Below are 24,938 nucleotides of genomic sequence, written 5' to 3' on the forward strand. Positions count from 1 at the left end.
TCCCGGACCGGGGCACGAACCTGTGTCCCCTGCATCGGCAGGCGGACTCTCAACCACTGCGCCACCAGGGAAACCCAATAGGGATTATTTTTAACCTTCAGGCTTCTATTGGCATCATATTCAAAGCATGGACTAAGTTTACAGTAATCATAGGGTTTATGGTCCAGGTCACAACTGTTTTGGAAGGAAAAGAGGGCATTAGTAAATACACCAAGAAAACAGGTATGTCCCAGGGAAACTGGATATATGATCACTTAATTATCTCAAGATACCACCAAAGAAAGCTCCTTTTTAACTAAAAGCAGGTTTAATTACTTAAAAACTGCACAGTTCAGGGGAAAATCTAGGTGGGTCAACATAAGTTCACTAGGCCCCAGGGAGAGGCTGAGATGAGAAGAGGGCGTGTTAGATTTATGATTTTCTCTTAAAAATTTTTTCATTCACATTGTAACAAAATCTTATAATTTCTAGAAAACAATTGAGTTACATTTTTTCTTCACTCAAAATAAATATTAATTCCCCATTGAGAAACATTTGTTAAGTTCTAGAACATTCATTCATGCAGTCCTTCTTGCAATTATTGACTAAGAATTATTAATACTTTACTATGTCCAGGCACAGTGGCAAGTGCAAGGACTACAAATATAAGTAAGATAAAGTTACTGTCCTCAAGGGGTCACATAAGAGCAGGAAAGACAGTTGCAAACAGTATAACAGGTATATAATGATTTTGAAAATTTGCACAGTGTACTACAGAAGTTTCCTGAAGAAGTCAGTGGCTGGCTGACACATCTGCATTCTGTAAAGTATGAAACAGGGAGACCCACATAGACATGGTCTTTCCCCAGGGAAATGATGACCGGAATCTGACTTAACATGAGGGTGGAGGGACAGGACAGAAACTACAAACAATGAACTGGGTATTGAACACATGAAAAATTTAAGGAGTAACCAGCAAAAAAGATTTTGTCTTAAAAGTGTATAATACAGATTTCAAAAGAAATGGGCATAGATTCTTTGCTTTCCAATGTATTTACAACTCCTTGAATTTGAACTAGCTTAGTGACTTCCCAGACAAATAGAAGATGGGAGAAACAGGGTTGTTAAAATTTTAAACTTGGGATTGAAGAGACCTAGCGTACTTCATTTTGCTCTAGAGAGCCCTCTTGGAGGATGAGAACCTTGCTAGAGAGGACCTGTGTGCCCTAGCCATGAACCAGCTAGCTCTCTGCTGACCCAGCACTGACTGCAGAAGTGTGAGCAAGCCCAGCAGAGACCAGAAACGCATCCAGCTGTGCCCAGCACAAATTGCCAAAATGCAGTCATAAATTACATAAACGGGTAATTGTTTTAAGCCACTTAGTTTTTTGAGTAGTTTGTCACTCAGCAAAAGCTAACTTATTTTATGTATAAATACACTCACTGTCATGTATGTATATGTGTGTATAATATATGCATATGCATACACATATATCTTTATATGTTTATATAAATAATACAGTATGATATGATATACATAATTATGTGCACGTATGCATATTATAGGTTTTATATATGCATGTATATTATATATACATACATTTAGGCAGGTATGTATATATGAATGCATATAGATATATGTCTTTGTGTATGTATACAGACAAATACATACACCATGTGTATATAGAACTACATACACACAAACTACTTTAGTGTTCTTGTTGAAATCTTTACTCAAAATTACACTTATAAAATGACAGATTATAATAATTTTTTGTGATTCTTTTATAATTTTGTATAATTCTTTTGTAGTTATAAATAAACTATGTAACAAATTATTAATTTGCTGTTTGACCATGTGATTCCTAAGCACTTTTGGACTCCTTTTTCCAAGGATCTGATCGGTTCTGATGAAGCCACCTGAAGCTCAAGGAATGAGTTTTAACATGACCCCAAAGTCCTACATTCACTTTCTTCTTGCAACTCACCGGGAAGAGCTTCCAGGTGAGAAGCTCCAGCAGACATTTGCATCTTCCAAAATAGATTAGAGAGGTGACAGAAGTATTTCTCATGCTGGCTATGTGGACCTGCTTTTGGGTTGTTGATATGTGGGGAATAACTGGTCAAAGGAGGTGCCCAGTTATTAGTCACTACTGCCCCAGCTTATGCAAAATAGTGCTACCCTTGCTATTAAAAGGAGAAGAAAGAGAACAATGGGGGGAAAATGTTTGGGGGTATTGGCAGGAGGGTCCTTACAACAGCTCAGGTTGTTTCTTTTCTCTTCTAGAAATTTAATGGGAAGAATTTGCTTTTATATATTTAAATAACTTGAGATATATTTAGGTTAACACATATTGTAAAAGGTGTTTGTGTTACATGTCTGTAAATTTCTTGGTTTAGCATATCTATACTATATAACTTAGCAGGATTTTGCTAAAATTGGACAATGCAGAGATGAACACAAGTCCATAAGTTGAGGCCTATTTGGAAAGTTTGGAGGAGGCTAAGTAGAATTTGGTCAAGAAGAGAATTTTTGTCAATAATCACATATGGCTCATTGCTACTGTATTGGACAGTGCATTAAAAAACATTCGCATCACTGCAGAAATTTCTATTTGGGAACAGAGATTTAGACCTTAAGCTCTCTGAGAATACAGTCAATACCTAATTGCTCAACATTAAAATCTGGTTCTAGTAGATGCCCAATAATTATTGGTTGCTTATTATTGAAAGAAAAAAAAATCTTCCCCAGGCTTCATTTCAAGTTTCTCATTCCATCTTATGAAATGATTTAATTAACATTCTTCTTATTGGATTTTTTCACTTCCTAAAATATTAATGAATTTGCTCCTATGTTCATGTCATCATGATTTAATATAACTCTCGTTGATGGTCCTGTCTTCAATTCAGTATTGTCCAATAGCTCACAGCTAAAATTTTCTTAAATCTAACTCTAGGTAATAATGATTTAGTAACATCTCAGGATTAAGAACCTGTGTAGTTTAAGGGCAAACAGTTCTCCTCAAAGCTTCCTAAATCACAACTGCCTCTCCTTTTAAATTGCAGTATCACCTTTTTCTTGTGTAGATTGATTGTGGGCCAATTGGCTTTCATCCATATCTGTAAATCAACCATGCACTGGTAAAGCTGGCAGGTTGCAGGAGGAATTAGAAACAAGGCGAATGAAGCTATGCTTAAGTCTCTCTGTATATAACCTTGAGTTAGGATTCCTTTCAGTCTGTGACCTCTTCAGGAGGGACTTGAGGGGTGGTTCCACCTGGAACTCTTATTTCTTTTTGATTTTACTTCTACTTTCACCACCATATTGAGAATTTTCCACTAAACCGCTGGGGACTTTAAAAAAAACTGAAAAGAAAGACAATTATTTGTATGATGTGGGATCCAGATTTCTGACCACTGTGAAATAAATTGAACTGTCAAGAAGGCTCTGGAGGGTTTATATCTGATCCACCACCTAAGGCTAAACACAGTCTGGCACCTTCCATGGATTGATGCCACGGTAAACATTCTGAATGAACCTCAGAAATTCTCTGGGATGCCACAAAAATCTAAACAATTACAGTGTATAAGATGCCAATTAAAAAATAAAAGACTAACTTTAGTGAATAAAACTCTGCATATCAGTGCCATCAAAGAGAGTAAATTCAGAAAGGAATGTTGGGAGCATTTGTTACTTCTATATAATATGGGAGCTATTTTTGGATCAGTTATAAGTAAGAGGTGTTTGTTTCCTGCAGTTCCTAAACTATCCTAAAATTATTCTTCTATTATCGCCATAGGCAAAACAGTAGATGAACCAGAGAGACTTAGGAAACAACAGGGCTACTCAAGTAGAAAAAAAGACAGTCATATTGAATTAACAACTCTTAATAGCTATTTTTGCATAGTCTATTTGGAGAAAAAAAAAACACTTCAATACATAAGAAACTGAAGAATTTTGGACAGTCACAATTCAAGAAATATATAATTCTTTCCGACTAACACTGACTCTAAGAAAATTATCATCATAGTATAGATAAGATCAGAGTGCTTACAAAGTATAGGATATGCAGAATATAAATCATAAAACTTTTGAATTCAGAGTCTAAACAAAAATGGTTTGGGTTTGGGTCTTTGTGTTTTTTGGTTTTGGTTTTTTTATTTTGCTATATCCTTGGTTAGAAGGATTGAAAGTTAATATCAAAAGCAAGCTATCTGACACTTGTGGATTGTTGTTTATGCATAGAATAAATGTATAATTTTCCCATATAGATGTTATTCAATAGTGTTATATCATTCATTCTCAATGAATTTTATAACATCCAAATTAACCAACACTGATAACAAAGTAAAATTTAGACAACTCAAATATTAAATATACTAAATATTATCTAGATCAAGCAGAGATTGGGGAAAGAGAAGGGTGAATCAATGAAACATGTAGTCAAAGTTTACTACTATTCAGCTAATCACCATGTGACAATATGGTAACATAAGAAGCCCATTTCTTTATTAATATTTTACATGAACCTGTAAGGCAGTATAGTTGAGAATATAAATTTGTGAATCAGCCAGTGCCAGCTTTAAACTTTCATTCTGCAGCTAACTAAATAATTTACATGAACGTTCTCACTGTTCCTATCTATAAAATAAGGCTACTCATTTTCCAGGGTAACTGTTAAGACTTAAGAAAGGTGATGCACATAAAAGCACCTATCACATTGTCGGTTCATAATTGGCACCCACTAAATGAAAATATTATATCTAAGAAACAGAATTGTTTTCTTATTGGAAAATTATTAGATAACATGAGCATGGTTTAGGATCACATGACTCCTGAGAAAAGTTAGTTAATATAGTTTTAAAATTATTTTAGGATCAGAGGAAATGTACCATATTCACCACCCCCCTCACATCCAACAAATTTGGTCAATATCTGGATAATTCTAAAGAAATAGACCAAATATATGCTTCTTTAAAGTTGATTTTATTCTAGTCATTATCTGGGTGTTTGAAATTATGAAGGAACAATTCAGTAGCAAAGCTATATCAAATACGAATGGGAATTAGTACAATTATAAGGCTGAGGAGTATTTTCCAATTTTAATGAAAATGTTTCTGGACTCAGTTTACTTTTTCAAAGCATGAAATAATTGTTTCTCGTCAAAACCTAAGCATTTGGGAAAGGCTAGAGATAATCAAAGTAAAAATTTTGTTCAGGGATATCTTCATTAGCTTTTTAAAATGACAAGAACAGGTGTCATATTTGTCGTGTTTTGCACTGCCCATTTTTTTATGTGTACTGAGAGCAAAGACGATGAATATTTAGCAACATGTTGAGAATAGCTTCAAAACCGATGAATTTTTATATACATGGTTGAATACTTAAAATTATGTATATTCCAAATGTAGCTAGTCTTTGCCACTGTCCTGGTATACTGAGTAAATCTGTATTTCAGAAGTTTCTTGATAGAGTCATGTTATATTTCCAAGAGTTTAGAACCCAAGTTTCAGACATTGTATAACAAGTGAATCATAACAGATCTTATCTGTGTTGAAAAACCAATGTGCTCCATCATCTAATTTCAAAAAAATATACTGTGTGCTAAATTGCTGAGAAAATGGTTTGCAAAGCTCAAAAACTAATATTGGTACCAAAAATTGGCCCTTTAAGACCTTCCTCCTTATCAAGGCCTGAACTCAAATAGGACAAGGTTTTGGCAGAAAAATAATTTGTGTTTTCTAAATGAAGCCACTTTGTGCCAACTAAGTGTTCCTTCTTTCTTCTTCTTTACTTGGTAACTAAGGAAGGCCAAGTGCATTTTATGGTTTAAAAAGAAACATTGCTACTGGCTTGGGACCTAGCCCATCAAGTACTGGCATGGAGTTCATTTTGTCATTCATTGGTGTACCCAGAAAAAGAGGGAATGATGGGCAACAGGAATGTCGACAGACAGCTACTGCAACACAATTCTAATTTATCTTCCTTGACTAGTTTCTTTTTTGTCTATTAGACTTAAAATGATCTAAATCTGTTTACTTCTGGCTGTCAGTCTCCACATATTCACCTTTCCTGCCAATGCAGTATCATCCATCTGTGACTGGGTTTTTTGGTGTTTTGCTTTCGGTCTCTAATTTATAAAGCCAATTTTTCACTTTTCCAAGACTCCCACAACTACCACTCTGCCATTCACTGCTGATGTGGAACTCTGTCAAAAATGCTTTCAAAATGCAAGTGTTTTATGAGAATCTGTGCAGTTTGTTCCAAAAAAATTTTTATATTTATCAACAAAATAATTAATTTTTTATGGCTTCACCTAGAGCCATAGATATTAAAGGTGAACAGAGTAAATATAATGTCTAGAGGCTAGATTCTAAAAAGAATAATAATTGTATATTTTTATACTTGTGATGAATAGCTAATATCACCAGAAAACATACATTTTATAGGTACAATTTGATCAATTCATAAAATACTGTAAAGCCTTGACATTTAATCAGTTTCCCTATGCAGAGAAAAATATATCATATTGCTTAGTTTTTTAATATCACCAGGTAAAATTTTCCACATGTTAAATGCTCAGCAAACTTCAGAAACATAAGCTTATGCTCTTTAGAATAGGGAATTACTGAATATTACTAAACACAGAATGGGGAATTTCTGAATATTACTAAACACAGATTAAGAATATAAAAATAAGCCAGGGGAGATGGCTTCAGCTTGTAGTCTCAGCTATACGAGACAGGAGGATGGCTTGAGCACATGAGTTCTGGGCTGTATCTGCACTAAATTCAGCATCAATATGATAACCTCCCAGGAACATAAACATTAAAATAATTTTGAAGTGAATCAATTTATTGTTAAGCACAGTAAAATGTTTCATGTGGCAAGGCAGGATCCTGACAGTACCATGAAGACTATCATTTAGTGGCCTATACAATTAATAAAGTGTATTTAACCTCTCTCAATCTTTTTTTTTTCCCTTGAAACATTAACTGGAACCAAAGACCTTGAAAAGTTAGTACGATAAACAACACCATTAGACCAAAAAAAAAAAAAAAAATCAATTCAGATATACTATAAGATATTAAAAAAACAAAACTAAAAAATTGCGATCTTACATTTTAACTCCTGCATTATATATTATTACCTGAAAAAAAGTTCCCCAAATTTTGTTCCACAGCACACACAAGAATGTTTTACAGTAGAAAAAGACTACCACATTTAAGTCAGTTTGGGAAGTGCTGCATGTGATGTATCTGTCTTAGACATACAGATTAGCATATTAATATGAACATATTTAACTGTGTGGGGAATGAAATTCCCTTCACATATTTTAGCACAGAATGCTTCTGGTAGCATTTTACCAGACTGTCTTCTTTTTTTTTTTTTCTTTTTTAGATTGCTTATTTGAAATTTTTCTTGTTTCTTGAGGTGGGCTTCTATTGCTATAAACTTCCCTCTTAGAACTGCTTTTGCTGCATCCCATAGGTTTGGGATAGTCATGTTTTCATTGTCATTTGTCTCTAGGTATTTTTTGATTCCCTCTTTGATTTCTTCAGTGATCTCTTGGTTATTTAGTAACGTATTGTTTAGCCTCCATGTGTTTGTGTTTTTTACGTTTTTTCCCTGTAATTGATTTCTAATCTCATAGCGCTGTGGTCAGAAAAGACGCTTGATATGATTTCAATTTTCTTAAATTTACTGAGGCTTGATTTGTGACCCAAGATGTGATCTATCTTGGAGAATGTTCCATGTGCACTTAAGAAGAAAATGTAATCTGCTGTTTTAGAATGGAATGTCCTGTAAATATCAGTTAAATCTATCTGGTCTATTGTGTCATTTAAAGCTTGTGTTTCTTTATTAATTTTCTGTCTGGATGATCTGTCCATTGGTGTAAGTGAGGTGTTAAAGTCTCCCACTATTATTGTGTTACTCTCAATTTCCTCTTTTATAGCTGTTAGCATTTGCCTTATGTATTGAGGTGCTCCTATGTTGGGTGCATATATATTTATAATTGTTATATCTTCTTGGATTGATCCCTTGATCATTATGTAGTGTCCTTCCTTGTCTCTTGTAACATTCTTTATTTTAAAGTCTATTTTATCTCATATGAGTATTGCTACTCCAGCTTTCTTTTGACTTCCATTTGCATGGAATATCTTTTTTCATCCTCTCACTTTCAGTCTGTATGTCTCCCTAGGTCTGAAGTGGATCTCTTGTAGACAGCATATATATGGGTATTGTTTTTGTATCCATTCAGTGAGCCTGTGTCTTTTGGTTGGAACATTTAATCCATTTACATTTAAGGTAATTATTGATATGTATGTTCCTATTACCATTTTCTTAATTGTTATGGATTTTTTTTTGTAGGTCCTTTTCTTCTCTTGTGTATCCCACTTAGAGAAGTTCCTTTGGCATTTGTTGTAGAGCTGGTTTGGTGGTGCTGAATTCTCTTAGCTTTTGCTTATCTGTAAAGCTTTTGATTTCTCCATCAAATCTGAATGAGATCCTTGCCGGGTAGAGTAATCTTCGTTGTAGGTTCTCCCCTTTCATCACTTTAAATATATCATGCCACTCCCTTCTGGCTTGTAGAGTTTCTGCTGAGAAATCAGCTGTTAACTTTATGGGAGTTCCCTTGTATGTTATTTTTCTTTTTTCTGTTGTTGCTTTCAATAATTTTTCTTTGTCTTTAATTTTTGTCAATTTGATTACTATGTGTCTTGGCGGGTCTCTCCTTGGGTTTATCCTGCCTGGGACTCTCTGAGCTTCCTGAACTTGGTGGCTATTTCCTTTCCCATGTTAGAGAAGTTTTTGACTATAATCTCTTCAAATATTTTCTTGGGTCCTTTCTCTCTCTCTTCTCCTTCTGGGACCCCTATAATGTGAATGTTGTTGCATTTAATGTTGTCCCAGAGGTCTCTTAGGCTGTCTTCATTTCTTTTCATTCTTTTTTCTTTATTCTGTTCCATGGCAGTGAATTCCACCATTCTGTCTCCCAGGTCACTTATCCATTCTTCTGCCTCAGTTATTCTGCTCTTGACTCCTTCTGGTGTATTTTTCATTTCAGTTATTGTATTGTTCATCTCTGTTTGTCCTTTAATTCTTCTACGTGTTTGTTGTTTAATTCTTCTAGGTCTTTGTTAAACATTTCTTGCATCTTCTTGATCTTTGCCTCCATTCTTTTTCTGAGGTCCTGGATCATCTTCACTATCATTATTCTGAATTCTTTTTCTGAAACGTTGCCTATCTCCACTTCATTTAGTTGTTTTTCTGGGGTTTTATCTTGTTCCTTCATCTGGTACATAGCCCTCTGCCTTTTCGTCTTGTCTGTCTTTCTGTGAATGTGGTTTTTATTTCACAGGCTGCTGGATTTTTGTTCTTCCCAGACTGTCTTCTGAAGAATGCATATTGGGAAATGTTGGCTAAGCCTAAAGGTCCATCTTTCAGTTTGTAATTTGTCACTAATTTCAAGAAAACTTTCTTTTCCAGCTCTTGTGTGTGCCATGTAACAACAGTTATCCAGGATTTTGTTTGTTTGTTTGTTTAAACAGGTGAAAACAGAGATAGAAATGGCAGAGCTTTAAATCATAGTTCATTTTTTCCCTAAAAATTATACAGACTTTTTTTTCCCAATTGCCATTCCACAGAAATTTTCCAAACTGATTTTTTTTATAATTGTTCATAATGTATGAATAGATCATATTACAGAAAGACAAAGCAAGAATATTGAGCCTATACATGTGATTTACTGTTTAAATAATATAAAATTTACAACAAAGCTAATCTGAAATTTAAGTAATGTGTAATTGTTATTATTCTACAGGGCTCAGCATAAATTATAAGCAAAGTGAATTACTGGGATTTAAAATTAATGTTATATTACGTAGTCACACAAATTTTGAAGTTTTCTCTTTTTTACTAGCATCACTTAACATATTACTAACATACTTTCTTAACCATTATTGAAAGTTAACTATTTGCACTTGTAAACTCTCTCATATTTGAGGTAAGAAAGTAAAACTATCTAATCAGGGCTTCCCTGGTGGCGCAGTGGTTGAGAGTCCACCTGCCGATGCAGGGGACACGGGTTCGTGCCCTGGTCCGGGAAGATCCCACATGCCGCAGAGCAGCTGGGCCCGTGAGCCATGGCCGCTGAGCCTGCACGTCCGGAGCCTGTGCTCCGCAACGGGAGAGGCCACAACAGTGAGAGGCCCGCGTACCGCAAAAAAAAAAAAACAACTATCTAATCAGTAATCAGAGTTTACTAAGCATTTATTTCTTGTTTCCTTGGGAACCCCATACTTAATGAGTGCTATAAGTCTACCCTACCCTTCTTTCCTCCATATGAAAGATTTAAGACTGAGGAGCAAAGCTACTGTTTGTAGACCAGTGTGGATGAAATTTACTATTCAGCCCTGTAATGGCAAGAGCTAGAGACTGCTTTTACTTTTGATAAAGAGATATTTTTTTAATAAAGAGATGGCTTAATAGATCTATTATTTAATAGAGAGATGGTAAAGCCCTTTAACACAATTCAGCTCAACAACCCATAGACAGTGCCTATTTTGTGCAATTGCTCTGTGCTAAAAATTTACAACTCTAGTCAAAGTGCTCCAAGAAGTTTCCTTCTTTCTCATTTCCAAACTATGCCCGTTTCATTAATACCTTGGCAGGGATTTATTTCATTCCACATTACTTTTCTCTCATGATGGTACTATGATCTATTTCTATGTATGACCTTCTGAATGTCCACATCCTGTAGATGACATGAATCAACTTTTTTCCTTTAATGGAGTGAGAAAGAAAACATCAGATTACGTGGAAATGCGTGACTAATAGAAACAGTGAAGAGATCCAGAGTCTCCCTTCTCTTCTGTTACAAAGTTATCCCCCATCAGGAAGAGAACAAAGATTGGAAACATTTTTGAATGGAGATTTCATGAATCAAGGAAACCTCTTAAAACACCAGTAGTTTCATAAAATGATGACAAGACAGAGAAAGATCAAGAAGGAATGATCATGTGAAGCCAATCTATGAAATATTGATATTATCGATTCAAAAACAGTGAATGAAATAAATTATTTCACTTATTTTTATTACTAGTTGGCTAATTTTAAATCTAGTGAATCTCTTATAAACATGATCTAAATTTAACATTTTATTTCTGCTTCATTATTTGAATAAAGATTTCAAAACTTTAACCTTGCTGGCTTAAAAAACAAAATTATTTTGTAGAAGCTTTTTGAGCAGGAGCAGTGTAACTCTCTTTCATGAAAAACATGATGCAGCAGAAAAGATCAAAGATTTACAAGGAAGTTCTTTTTCCTCTTTTTGAAACCTGATGCCCATGGCTTTCACTAATTGAAAATTTTCTTTACAAAAACATACCAGTAAGCAGTCTATTTGCTGCCGTCAGCATTAACTGCTCATCATTGTAACTTCCTGCTTTTAGAAACTTACTAAGAGATCATTGGGGCTGGATGCTGACAATTTGAGGAAGACTTCACTAATTTGTAATGACACGGATGTGCAGAAAAACAAGTAATTACCTAGTCATTATCTTTCATAGTTTCAAGTGATACCACTGGCACTATCATTATCCATGAATAGTATAAGAGAAAAATTCGGTGGTCATTGACATTGAAAACACTTATGGTTCATTTTTACTGAAGCTTTTCAATGTAGTGACTTTCATGAATCAGCTGTGTGTGTGTGTGTGTGTGTGTGTGTGAGAGAGAGAGAGAGAGAGAGTGTAGAATCATGGCTATTGATATTCCAATGTTAAACCCTAGAAAGTGTCATTGTTAGAAATATCAAAGACATCATTCAATTAAATGTTTAATGATATCACTTCCAAATATTTTGTCTGTTATAGTCTTCATGAGTCTGCCTAAGACACCAGCAATAGAAATAAAAGGGCTGTACTATTGTGCTTATGCTTGGGGAAAGGATTTTGTTTATTTTTGCTTTTATTATCGGTATTAGAACTTTAGCATTTGTGAATTCCAAGGTAGGGAAGAGTTAAATTTGTTATCTGTCCAGTTCTATATCATTTTAAGCCCTGAATTACTGGTATATTCCAAAATCTTCGAAGTAGAACTAGATAGCAACGATTTCTTTGCTGGTATAGGCAAATTGATTTTTTTGTTTTTCTTAAGTCCAAATTGTCCTTTTTCATTATGTTCAGGTGAATGGACTCCAAATTCCAGATCAAAGACTGGAGTTGGCCTCCAGGAAAAAGAGTATGTAAGGGAGGATGTTTACTTTCTTCAGTTGGCATAAGTCAATTATAAACTTTGATTTAAAAGTCACATTTTATTAAGTTTAGATTTAATTAAATGGGAGTGTGTTCTTTCATCATCTTTTTCTTCAGATCATATTACAAAGCTTATTTTTTAAATAAAAATAATTGTTTTGTTTAAAGTAGAAATGAATATCAGTAAATTTAACTCAAAAAGTAATATTAAAAACAAAACAAAATACCTCTCACCACTCAAAAATAGCCATAGAAATGTTTTGGTGTAGTTCCTCCCAATCTGTTGTCTAGGAAGAAGGAGGCATCTCTATTCCCTCTGTGACAGCTGGACAAATTCTTTACACCATATGGAAGCATATGAGTCACCCCCACCCACCCACCCCCCCAGTCAAAAAAACCCTGCTAGGGCCATTCACACTTGAAGCAAACTCCAACATTCTTTCCTCAGCCCACAGGGCCCTGCATGATTTAACTGCTTACTCACCCTCTGACCCCAGGTCTTTTACAGGGAGTTGTGAGGGTTTCTATTGATAGTTCCACAAACTAGCCCATCACTTCTTTACCATGACTTCCAATACCCTACTTTGACATCATTTATAATGACCAAATTATCCCCATTTTCCTTGGATTGACCCCATTTTAAATCTGACAGTCCCACATTCCAGGAACACACTCAGTTCTTGGCAAACAGGATGTTCCTAGAATAAGGGTATTAATTACAATATTAACATGTTGGTCATTTTAGATACATCAGCTGTTGAATAATAATTGCTCTTAAGTCCACAAAGTTGTGTTTCACAGTACAATTTATTGATGTTATATATTCCCCACTGATTTGGAACACCATCATTATGAAAAATACCAAAATGAGAAATGATTGACACTGGTTTTTGGCCATACAGTCTCATCCGTTAATCTATATGTCTAAATAAGGAATAAGACCATACTTTTTAAGTAACTGTGGCTTTATGATATTTTATAATATATAGGAATATATTATATTTTATAATATATAGGAATATATAGGAATAGGAATAGGAATCCATCTCATTATTTTTTATTTTTAATATGCTATCTTGGTTAATTATTTTTCAGATATATTCCAAAATTATTTTTTCAAAATGCCTTACTGGAATATAAATTTGAATTAGTTAGAATGTATAACTCAATTTGAGAAAAAATGCCTACAGTTGTAATATTGAAATTCTCCATTCAGGAACATATACATATCCATATAATTTTTCAAATTATATTTATGACTTTAGATAATCAAAAGAATAATCTTCGCATATCAGTTCAGAGCATTTTTACATTGAATTTAGTTTTAATTGATTTCCCATTAATCATTTTGAGCTGTTTAGTGGATATTTCTATTAAATGAGATATTTTGTTCTTATATATTTTATATATTATATATATTTTTTCTTATTTCTTTGACTAGAATTCCAGAATCATGCTATTAAACAATGACTATGGTGGCTATCCTTATAACATCTTCCTTTCTTACCATAATAAATTTAAAATTGGCTGAACCACATACTAAGACTAAGGAAGTCAAACAGTTTTAATTTTCCACTTAATGACTATAATTTTTTTTATCAGCTATCTAATTGTTTTGAAAGGCGTTCCCTATTTTTATGTTCCTGGTGTTTCTACAAAGCACAACTTTAATTGGTATAATAAGAAATTCTATACAGGTGGGGCCTTTGCTACACTCAAGACTGTCTCTGCCAATTTAGGTTAAAAATCCTGCTGTTTGGTATAGCAGCCCACATCCTAGCCTAGTCACCTTCAAATGCTGTTTATTCTCTCTATGATTTCTTCTACCTGCCGTGGGAGAGAGTAGTGTTGCTCCTTTGGTAAAGGGTAAAGGCCCTCTTTTGTTGCTTCCCTTTTCCTCATCTGCTACTCTAATTATCCATCCACACCACTGGATCCTGAACCATCTGCCTTTGAACTCCATTTGGCCTTCCTCTAAGGAAAAGAACCTTCTCCAAGTCCTCCCCAATAAATGTCTTGAACTTCTAATCCAATCTAATGCATTCTTTTTAATCGCAATCAAAAAGGAGGATCAGAAACAATTGATATTCATATGACAAAAACATTCATTTACAGTTTTACTTCAAGGAGACATTAACTCTCTTCCTTTTCTCATAGTTTGACTTGGACATCCTGGTCATCCCTTCAAACCTCACAGTGATCCATTACCTTAATGGCACCATGCTGAATGGACAAAACAAACGAGAGCTGGCTAGTACACTGGCAGACCTGGTAAGATACAGTCACTTCCAGGGAGTGGGAGATAAACCCTAGGAAGATTCAGAAACCTAAGGGCTCAATAAAGTTTTTCAAGTCCTGATGGCCAGAGATATCCTGGGCTATCCTCTGTAGAGTAAGAGAAAAATCCCTGCATCTTGCATGCTCTTCTACGAAGAAGGAAGCACAGTGCCTGGTACAGCTGTTGACGTTCTGGTGATAGTAAATTCTACCTGGCACTTATCACCATATGAAATTACCTCCTTTATTTAATTATTTACTTATTTATCATCTGAGTCTCCCACTTGACTGTAAGCACTATAAGGGAAGGATACTGCTATAACTCCAGTATCTAAAATTATGTCTGGCTCAATGGGTGTTAGGAGCAGCATACACTAGGTGCAGGCAAGAAAGGACACTTAAAATTTAAAAACAAAAATATAAACAAGTATAAGTCGATTTACTTTTCATGATACTCACACACCAGCAATATGAAACAATATAAGTGATAAAACGCATCTCTCTCTAAAAAATATTTTAGTGTAAGTTCTAAACAGTTGCTGTGGTACTATTATGTGTTGTGCATATATATATATATATATATATATATATATATATAATTTTTGTGTGTGGAATCTAAAAAAATGATACAAATGAACTTATTTACAAAACAGAAACAGACTCACAGACATAGAAAGCAAACTTATGGTTACCTAATGGGATAATAGGGGAAGGGGAGAGAGATAAATTAGGGGTTTAGGACTAACATATACAAACTACTATATACAAATAGATAAACAATTGCCCTCAGAGGAAGAGAATTGCCCACCGAAGATCATGTGTTCTCTCCTCCCACACCTGGGGCAATAACTGGACAATGTGAGGGTTTAAAAATCTGACCCCCTGGCCTCAAGGAATATGGAAGGAATATTCTATCTCCTGAGTGTCACGGGATTTCCAGAGGCCTTTGTTGCAAAAGCATCTTAGTTCAGTTCCTTCCTCTGCCCAATCCTACCTTTGACTCCCTCACAAATGTTGATCCCAAGGGCAGGCCCCAGTATACTTCCCATACACACCTTTTGCCCGTTTCCTGTGGAACCTCAGACAAACATGGTAGTTGCAGAACAAATGAATAAATGGGTACTGTGCTAACCTTGACTCGTGTGGAGAGAAGGGTCCAAGAACTACCTGAGATGTGCAGGCTTTAGAATGGCAGGGGTCAATCCAGAGCTGAACCCAGGCATATGCAGCACCTTAGAATGGGAACAGAGTTACAACCATAGGACTGGAAAAGATGTCAATTTTGGTAGAGAGCCACTTTTTTTGAGGTGAAATCTTATGTGGGACCTCAATACACAAGATGAAAGTGGAGAGGAAGCTTAGTTATGCAACTTGGTTTCTATTACTGTGATATGCCTTCGAAGAACCTAGGACTCCTCTGTATAATTTGAAGTGGGAAAGAGAAACTCTACCCTACTCCAATGTTTTCAGAACTTATTTAACTCTGGACATTCCGGCTTCTTTTTTCTGTTTTTCAAATTGAAGTATGGTTGATTTGCAATGTTGTATTGGGTTCAGGTGTATAGCAGGGTGATTCAGTTATATATAATACATATATATATATATACATATGTATATATATATATTCTTTCTCAGATTCTTTTCCATTATGGGTTGTTACGGTATGTTGAATATAGTTCCCTGTGCTATACAGTAGATCCTTGTTGTTTATCTATATATAAATTTATTTTATTTTATTATTTTAAATATTTCTCTTTTAATAAATATAGTATTCTACATGGAAGATGATTCTGAGATCTCCAGGTTATAGTTGGTCCATGACTCAAACAAAGAGGACCAACTACATGTGTTTCCTTAGGATAGTAAGCTAGTAGAGATTTGAAATTATTTAAGCTTCCTTCAGATTCTGTCTTCACATCCAGTGGTACTACATATTCTTGTGTTTGAGCAGTGGTTACAAAGGCAATGAAATAGGATGGGAGTTACTTTAATTCTGTCATTGTATATGACCACTTAAAATTTTTTTGTGTGTTTAAAATTTAAGACAGTGAAACAGTGTGAACTTTGGGGTGTAATATCTTAGTTTCGTAAGTGAAAACTTTGATTATCCATGAAACATATTATTGAATTTTAATAATGTCACTGACATGAAGTTTCATCTTCTTTGTTAAATAAACTTTATTTTAGAGCAGTTTTAGGTTTATAGAAAAATTGCAAAATAGTATAGAGTTCCTGAATACCTTAAACACAATTCATCTTATTATTAATGTCTTACATTAGTATAATACATTTGTCACAATTAATTGACTAACATTGATGCCTTGTTATTAACTAAAGATTGCCTTAGTTTTTATCTAATGTCCTTTCTGTTTCAGGATCACATCCAATACACTACATCAAATTTTTCACAAATGTGCCGTGTGGGCTAATGGTGGTCTGCTGACCAAGGGATATTTCAAAGTATTTCTGAGAGTACTGGCAAAATCTTCTATCATCAAATTAAAAAAAAAACTTAATACTGGAAATGTTAAACATATACAAAAGTAGACAAGAGTACAATGAGCTTCCACGTACTTATCACATACAAATTTTTTTTATTTCTATTAAATTTATAAATAAGGATATAAACTATGGCATTTTTGGTAGAAAGTCTGTTGTAAAATCATACTATCAGATTTTACAGATCTTAGACAATCAAATTTCCCCATCTTTTTTCCCTCCTACCATGAAGAGATTTAGGTCTTTAATTTACTTTTCTTTTAAAATTTATTTGCTATCATTCATATGTAGAGTTCTCCTACTGTACATGAAAGGTGGACATTCGATTTCCAAAAACATAGATAGTTATAGCCTATCAACTTGACTGTGCAGTCATAATAGTGATAATTATAAAAGATATGTAACAGGGAAAAGAGGTTATTGATTAATGTTAAACAAAGTAAACACAGTATAAAATTGTATACAGCGATGGCAACTGGGTAAACATATACTATATATGAACATATATGAACTAGAGGGAAATAGAAAGAAACAAAATTGGTGTTAATTTGTAGTTTACTGATTGATTTTTTTAATTAAACAATTTATTTTGAGATAATTGTAGATTCACATGCTGTAAGAAATAATACAGAGGGATCCCATGTATCCTTCACCAAGTTCCCCCAAGGATAACATCTTACAAAATTGTACACTATCACAACCAGGAAAAGACATTGGTCCAGTCAATATATACATCTTCCTTTAAATGCCGATTATTTCCAAACTAAAGTTCAAAAAGAAAAAGATGATTATTAGGGATTGCTCTATAAGTATTACTGAAACCAATTTTGTTGCAGAGGAGATAGGAGTATCCATCTGGGTGTCAGAATTGCTAAGTATGCAGTGGTCTGGCCTTTTTAGATAGTTATAGAAACCCAGAAAATAGGATATTATGCTAGTAAGTAAATCAAAACACAGATTTACCACTTTTCTCTTTTAAGATTAAGTTAACAATTCTCAGTTTCTCATGAAAAATAGTTATTTGATGTTCATTCTTTCCTGAGTGCTTTTCCTCTGACATTTTAGCTCAGTGGTGAGTGCCCCATGCCTGATCCATAGCATTCTGTGTCGGCAAGAGACACCAGACTCTTTCTCTGATTCTGTATGTTCATGTCTCGTTCTACTTCTATTTCACCTTGTACAAGAAAGTGAAATCAAGCAGTTCTCTAAATAAAACTCAAAGACAACTTGCCCCTTATGTACATTTAAGGAATCAAAAGAAGACTTAATTAATCTGATTCTTAACAATCTGAAAACAGATGGGCACTAAATAAAAACAGAATATTGCTATATTGTCAATCACATCAATGGAACTCAAAGTTGTTGATTTGCTTCCCACTTTAAAAAAATGAATATAAATTAAAATGCAAATGAAATGACAAATGCAAGCCCATTTGTAAATTAAAATACTACCCATAAGAAAAATGAAATAAGACAATGAGCCTATCATGGGGGAGGTAAGATATCAGTAGGTTCTTACTCATTTTGTCCTCAAACTAATGATCAAGGCGATAGGGCTTGAGTGTCCTGATTGAAAACAGTAACATATTTTTAAAAATGTTTCTCAGAAGAAATACAGCATAATAACAAGTATCATCATCTTGAACACTGGGTGAGCTACATGCAAATTAGTCAACAATTATGGTTGACTAAGAATTATATTTAACAATTGAATGTCATTTCATACATGAATTATCATAAGGCAATTGAAAAGTAGTATCATAAGGCAATTGAAAAGTAGTACTTAAAGTAGTCATCTTTAGAGAGGTCAGTTCTAAAAATGCAAATTTGAAGTTAAAGTGGATTACTTGTTAAATAGAAAGAGGGTCAAAATCTTTCCTATTATTGGATGGAGAGATTGGAGTCAATGCATTATGGATAGACTTTGGGAATAGAGCAGAGAAAAGCAAAGAACTTTTTTGAGAACTTCATAAACTTTTTTTTTTTTCAAATAAAACTGAAGAGTACAATTTAGATATTTAGTAGTATCTTGCCAAGTCTCTTACTCAAGTGAAAGCAATTTTAGCTTTGTAACTTTTAATCTCTACTCTTTTATATCCACATACATTATTATTGTTCTCTTGTCACTTTTAACCTCTTATATTCCTAATAAAGCCGTACTTTTGGAAAGAAACACTTCCATTTGGAACATCTATCTGCAGCTTTCTACTTTTCATTGAGTGGAATTTGGAGGGGGTATTTTATTTTCCTTCTAGATCTATTTTGCAGCTAATAATATCAGAAACATTTTAATTTTAAAGACTCCATCTTAAAAAACAGCTTCTTTCAAACCTTTCAACCCTATAGTTAATCCATATTTGAAGCAAGGTTAATCCTGGAAATTTTTAGAAATGCCAGTCTCTAAAGAGATCCAATTGTTAACATAGCAGATAACACAGATCTTATAAGATCAGGAATTTATCCATACAAAATATGAACAACTAAAAGCAAATTTAACCAAGGAGCTAAAGTATCTGTATATTAAAAACTACAAGACATTAATGAAAAAAATTGAAGATGACACAAATAAATGGAAAGATATTCCATGCTCATGGGTTGGAAGAATCAAAATTGTTAAAGTGTCCATTCTAGCCAAAGAAATCCAAAGATTTAATTCAATCCCTATCAAAGTTCCAATGGCATATTTAAAAGAAATAGATTCAATAATACTAAAATTTGTATGGAGCCAAAAAAATCCCTGAATATCCAAGAGTCTTGAGAAATGACAAAGCTGGAGACATCACACTCCCTGGTTTCAAATTATGTCATAAAGCTATAGTAATAAAACAGTATCCTAATGGCATAAAAACAGACACCTAGATCAATGGAACAGAATAGAACTCAGAAATAAACCCAGGTCAATTAATTTACAACAAAAGAGCCAACGATACTCAATGGGAAAGGACAGTCTCCAATAAATGGTGTTGAGAAAATTGAGCAGCCACACGCAAGAGAATGAAACTCAACCCCTATTTTATACCATACACAAAAAATTAACTCAAAACAGATTAAAGACTTGAATGTAAGACCTGAAACCATCAAACTCCTAGAAGAATACATAAGTGGTAATCTCCATGACATAAGTCTTGGCTATGATTTTCTGAATCTAATACCAAAAGCAAAAGCAACAAAAGCAAAAATAAATAAGTGGGACTACATCATACTAAAAAGCTTCTGTGCAGCAAAAGAAACCATCAGCAAAATGAAAATGCCACCTACTGAATGGAAGAAAATATTTGCAAATCATATATATGATAAGGAGTTAATATCCAAAATATATAAAAAAACTCATACAACTCAACAGCAAAAACATCAGAAAAACAAAACACAAAAACCAAATAACCCAATTTTAAAAGGGAGAAAGGACCTAAATATTTTTCCAAAGAAGACATCCAAATAGCCAACAGGTACGTGAAAAGGTACTCAATATCACTTATCACCAGAAAAATGCAAGTTAAAAACCACAATACCATCTCACACCTGTTAGGTGTGGTGCATGTGCCAGACATATAATAAACATTTTATAAATGATAGCTTTTATTTTCACAGTCAATTATTATCATCATTGTAATATCCTGTGAAAGGGCTACAAAACACATTTTGCATGTTTTCACTCCTTTACCAGTTACTCTCTTATATAGCAAGGCCTGCCTTCTGTACTCATATACCTCCTCAGAGTATATTAGATCTGAACGAGAAATGTTTGTTTTCTTGGTGCTATAAGAAAATTAGAAAGAGAATAGATAGCACTTTCTGTGTTTTTGACCAACTTAAAAAAATACATATATATGTCTGTATATATACATATCACATATAGAATACTTCGGCACCCTATTGAGGAATGTATATTTTTAACATTTTTATATCTACAAACACACATATGGACACAAAATGAACTAATTTGTAGGTTACTTCAAATATGAGAAAGTATGTAACCTTCCTACTCCTTTCTTTTTATGTGTCACTGTGCTTCAGATATCTTCTTGCAGACCTGCTAAATGGGAGGGAGATGAAGAGAAAGAAGGAGAGAGAAGAGAAAATTCAATTTAGATTGCAATAAAGTTGCCAGATTATACGCATAATATATCTTCAAAATGTAATTTGTAAAGCCACTCCAAACATACATCACAATCTAATAGTGATTGTCATATTATATTAAATTGTAATTAATAAAGTGCCCTGGTAATATTCATTAATTCAATTCACTCATTATGCTTTTAAAAGCACATCTATTTTATTCTTCTTTATTTTTCTGTAACCATTAAATGACCTGTAAACAATTATAGATAAGGGGTAGCTACCCTTGCTGAGAGTTTGCCTTCACAATACTTGAGTGTAGAAAAGTGACCCAACCTAATGGGGAGCGGCCATGGAAGTCAGGTAGAAGATAGGGTTGTCTTTACCATCAGGAAGACAAAGGACAGATGTGGAGTGGTCATTCATACAAGAGGAGTGGGAGAAAGGCCCTAATCTAAATCCACATTTTCTAGCTATTTAAAACTGAGAAAATTACTTAAGAACCCAGGGCAGCCATTATTTCACTTTGAAAAAACAAAATTAGCACAATCTCAGATTTTATCCATATCCCTTATTTTGAATGTCTGTATCCTTATAAGAGCCTTTTCTTTATATGAAGCATAAAAGAGGTTCATTCATTCATTCATTCATTTATTCACTCATTCAGCAAATTCTTATCAAGCACTTATTATATGTGAGGTGCCAGTAAAACCAAGAAGAATAAAATAGAAGCCTTGCAAAGTTCGTAAGTGTGGTAAGTTCAGTAATAGGTTATGGATAAATGTTTATGGTAGGAATGTTTAAATTTGCTCTATGAAAGTCAAGGAAAAATTCATGTAGGAAATAAAATTTAAGTTGAGCTTGAGTAACAAATGTTGCTTCAGTGAATGGATCTACTAGCTGCACAAGTCAGAAGTTGTCCTTGACACCATCCTTTTCCTCTTATCTTGTCTATTTTTTCCTCAATTATATAAAAATTCTGTATACTTTTCTCTATTTCAACTATCCCTGTCCAAGTTCAACCTACTGTACTCTCTCACTGGACTAGGGAAATAGCCTCCTAATGAGTTGACCTGCTTCCACTCTGCCCTCTCTCCAGTTTTCTATCTGCAACCAAAGTGAACAAGTATAAACCCCATCACCTCCCCTTCCTGCCTTCCACAGACAATGGTTTTTCATGGGTATTCAGATAAGGCAAAACATCCTCACCAGAGTCCACAATACCTGGGATGGTCCAGTGCTCATCTATGTCTACTCCTCATTTAAATCTTGCACTCTTTTCTAACAGCTATCTCTGTTCTGGAGAATAAAACTACTCCTCTGTTTCTATTCTTCTCAAACATGTCAAGTTATCTTTCACTACAAAGTTTTTGCCCCTGCATTCTGTCTGCTTGGAATGTTTTTCTTTCCTCTTCCCATTTTCGCCAAGTACTCTCTTTCTCATCTTCATATCTCAATTTAAGCATCACTTTCTCAGGAGAGATTTACCTTATGGGCCCTTCCTCACTACTACCACCAGCGAAAGCTAGATTGCCTAACCATTCTCACAGAACTGTGTTCCTTTTCTTCAAAGCAAAATTTATCTTTGTGTGTTATTACACCTGTGAGGTTGATAAGTATCTTTCTCCGTCACTAGATCAAACCTCATGCTGGCAGGAGCTGTCTGTTTCTGCTCACTCTTGAATCTCCAGCAGCTACAGATTACCTGACCCAAATAGATGCTAAAACAATCATTAAATTGGATGAATAAGTAAATTAATAGATAAGATGGATGAATAGACAGATAGGTAGATGGACGGGTAGTTGGATGCCTACATGGATATATGAAGTTTTCCAAATAGATAAAGGAAAAGAAGAGACATCCAGGCAGTGTATGAACAAAGGCATAAGAAAATAGCAGCCTGTGGCTTTGCTTTGAATGAGCATAGAGTGGATGGGATGTGAAACTGGAAAAGATGAGGATGGGGGAGTGGGTTGAAGCCAGACTGCAAATTTGTTGTTTGCCAAGTTAAGAAGCTTAGATTTTTCATCCTGTGGCATTTGACAGTCAGAGGAGGCTATTAGGAGGACAAACAGTATAATTATATTTGTTTTTTTATTAAGATAACCCTGGCAGGAGGCGGGGGGTAGACAGTACTAAATATAGAGAGACTATTTACAGGGAAACTAGTTGCAAGGCAGCTCTGATTATGTAGAATTGGCATTCAAGCAGGAGAAATGGAGGGAAGCAAAAGCATGGAATATACAGTACATGGGCTCCATACAGGAGGGAGCTCAGACAGGCTGACATGTGGGATGAGTGAAGATCCGAAGGACGGGGTGCAAATGAAGGCTGGGGTGTGGTTGCGAAGGACTGGGAATAGCAGGTTAAGACATTCTGTGATTGTTCTTTATCCCTGACTAATTTGATTATTGTTTACCAGCAGCGTTAGAGATTCCAGTAACTAAATTATAGATATGGAAATATTTTTAAAGATGATCAATGAAATGGAAGTTGCAAGGTATTAGTTTTCAAAAAGATACAGAAATAACAAAAAGTTTCCATGCACATATTTTAATAGGAGAATTAGTTTTAAGAATTAGTCATAGGGGGCTTCCCTGGTGGCGCAGTGGTTGAGAGTCCGCCTGCCAATGCAGGGGGCGCGGGTTCGTGCCCCGGTCCGGGAGGATCCCACGTGCCGCGGAGCGGCTGGGCCCGTGAGCCGTGGCCGCTGGGGCTGCGTGTCCGGAGCCTGTGCTCCGCAACGGGAGAGGCCACAACAGTGAGAGGCCCGCGTACTGCAAAAAAAAAAAAAAAAAAAAAAAAAAAAAAAAGAATTAGTCATAGGGTTATATTTCAAAATTATTTGTACAGTTAAACATATTTTTAGAAATAAAGGAATAAATTTCTAGAAACAGTTTAACACTGAAGAAAATATGTCACATAATATATATCCAGTTCACTTATAGGAGGAAATAAGAAATACTCTGTCTACTGGGAAAAACGCATATGAAAAATTTTATTTTATTTCTTATTTGGTCTGTCAGATGTTCTTTGTGGACATTGCCTTTTCTTTGCAAGGTGGATCCCTTCCAGGAAATGGACCCTGGCAGACACAGGCTGAGCTGTCACTTGAACGTTGGCATATCCTTGCAGGTAAACAATTGGTTAGTGTGCCTGCTTGTTTGTCGCCCCTGCCATCTGTCCCCATCCATTATTTTATGCCCCTCTTTGCCCTGCTTTGAGATCTGAAATGCTAACCACTAAAGACTATATCACCCAGCCTCCCTCATTGGCTGGCTTCTAGTACGTTGCAGCTTACATGGAGCACAGGCATGAGATCAGAGGATGAAGACATAGAGAGGTCTTGGTACCATCCCTCTGTCCCTGCTGTGGACCTTTCTGGATGTCTCTCCTCTTAGCTCTAAATATGCTCCAGTAACTATGTTCTTTGATACACTTGCCCAGTCAGCCTCATGAATGCCAAGTGCCCACATTCTTGAGAATATCTGGATCCCTCCCTATCTTTGTGGTTCCTCCAAATATGGCCACTTATATATGTAGGTTTTCCCTTTATTAAAGTATCTTTCTGAGATGAATTCTGTTTCCTAATGGGATCAGCATGTTCCAAAGTCAGACAGACTTGGTTCCAATAGTTGCTTTACTCTTATTACCATGAAGCTAAAGCAAGATATGAATTCAAGTATCCTCACCTATAAAATGTACATAATAATAAGATGGACTTTATTGAGACCTTATGAAGACTAGATGAGCAAATGTATATAAAGTGCCTTGCACAGAGCTTAGTACTTATTAATCATTACAATAAATGCTGGGAAGAAAATTAAAATAAGAATAAGGTATATTTCCATGAAGTCTGTCAAGG

The 24,938-nt window shown here is 34.8% G+C and overlaps 1 long non-coding RNA gene across 1 annotated transcript; it reads left to right on the forward strand.

Moving 5' to 3' along the window:
* Positions 1-1,930: 1,930 nt before the first annotated feature.
* Positions 1,931-14,435, forward strand: LOC141279100 (uncharacterized). The gene is made up of 3 exons (XR_012332856.1): positions 1,931-1,983; positions 12,172-12,226; positions 14,398-14,435. It is a non-coding gene; the product is annotated as an uncharacterized lncRNA (long non-coding RNA).
* Positions 14,436-24,938: the final 10,503 nt, after the last annotated feature.

Source organism: Tursiops truncatus, chromosome 7, assembly GCF_011762595.2.
Source record: "Tursiops truncatus isolate mTurTru1 chromosome 7, mTurTru1.mat.Y, whole genome shotgun sequence".
Taxonomy (NCBI): Eukaryota; Metazoa; Chordata; class Mammalia; order Artiodactyla; family Delphinidae; genus Tursiops; species Tursiops truncatus.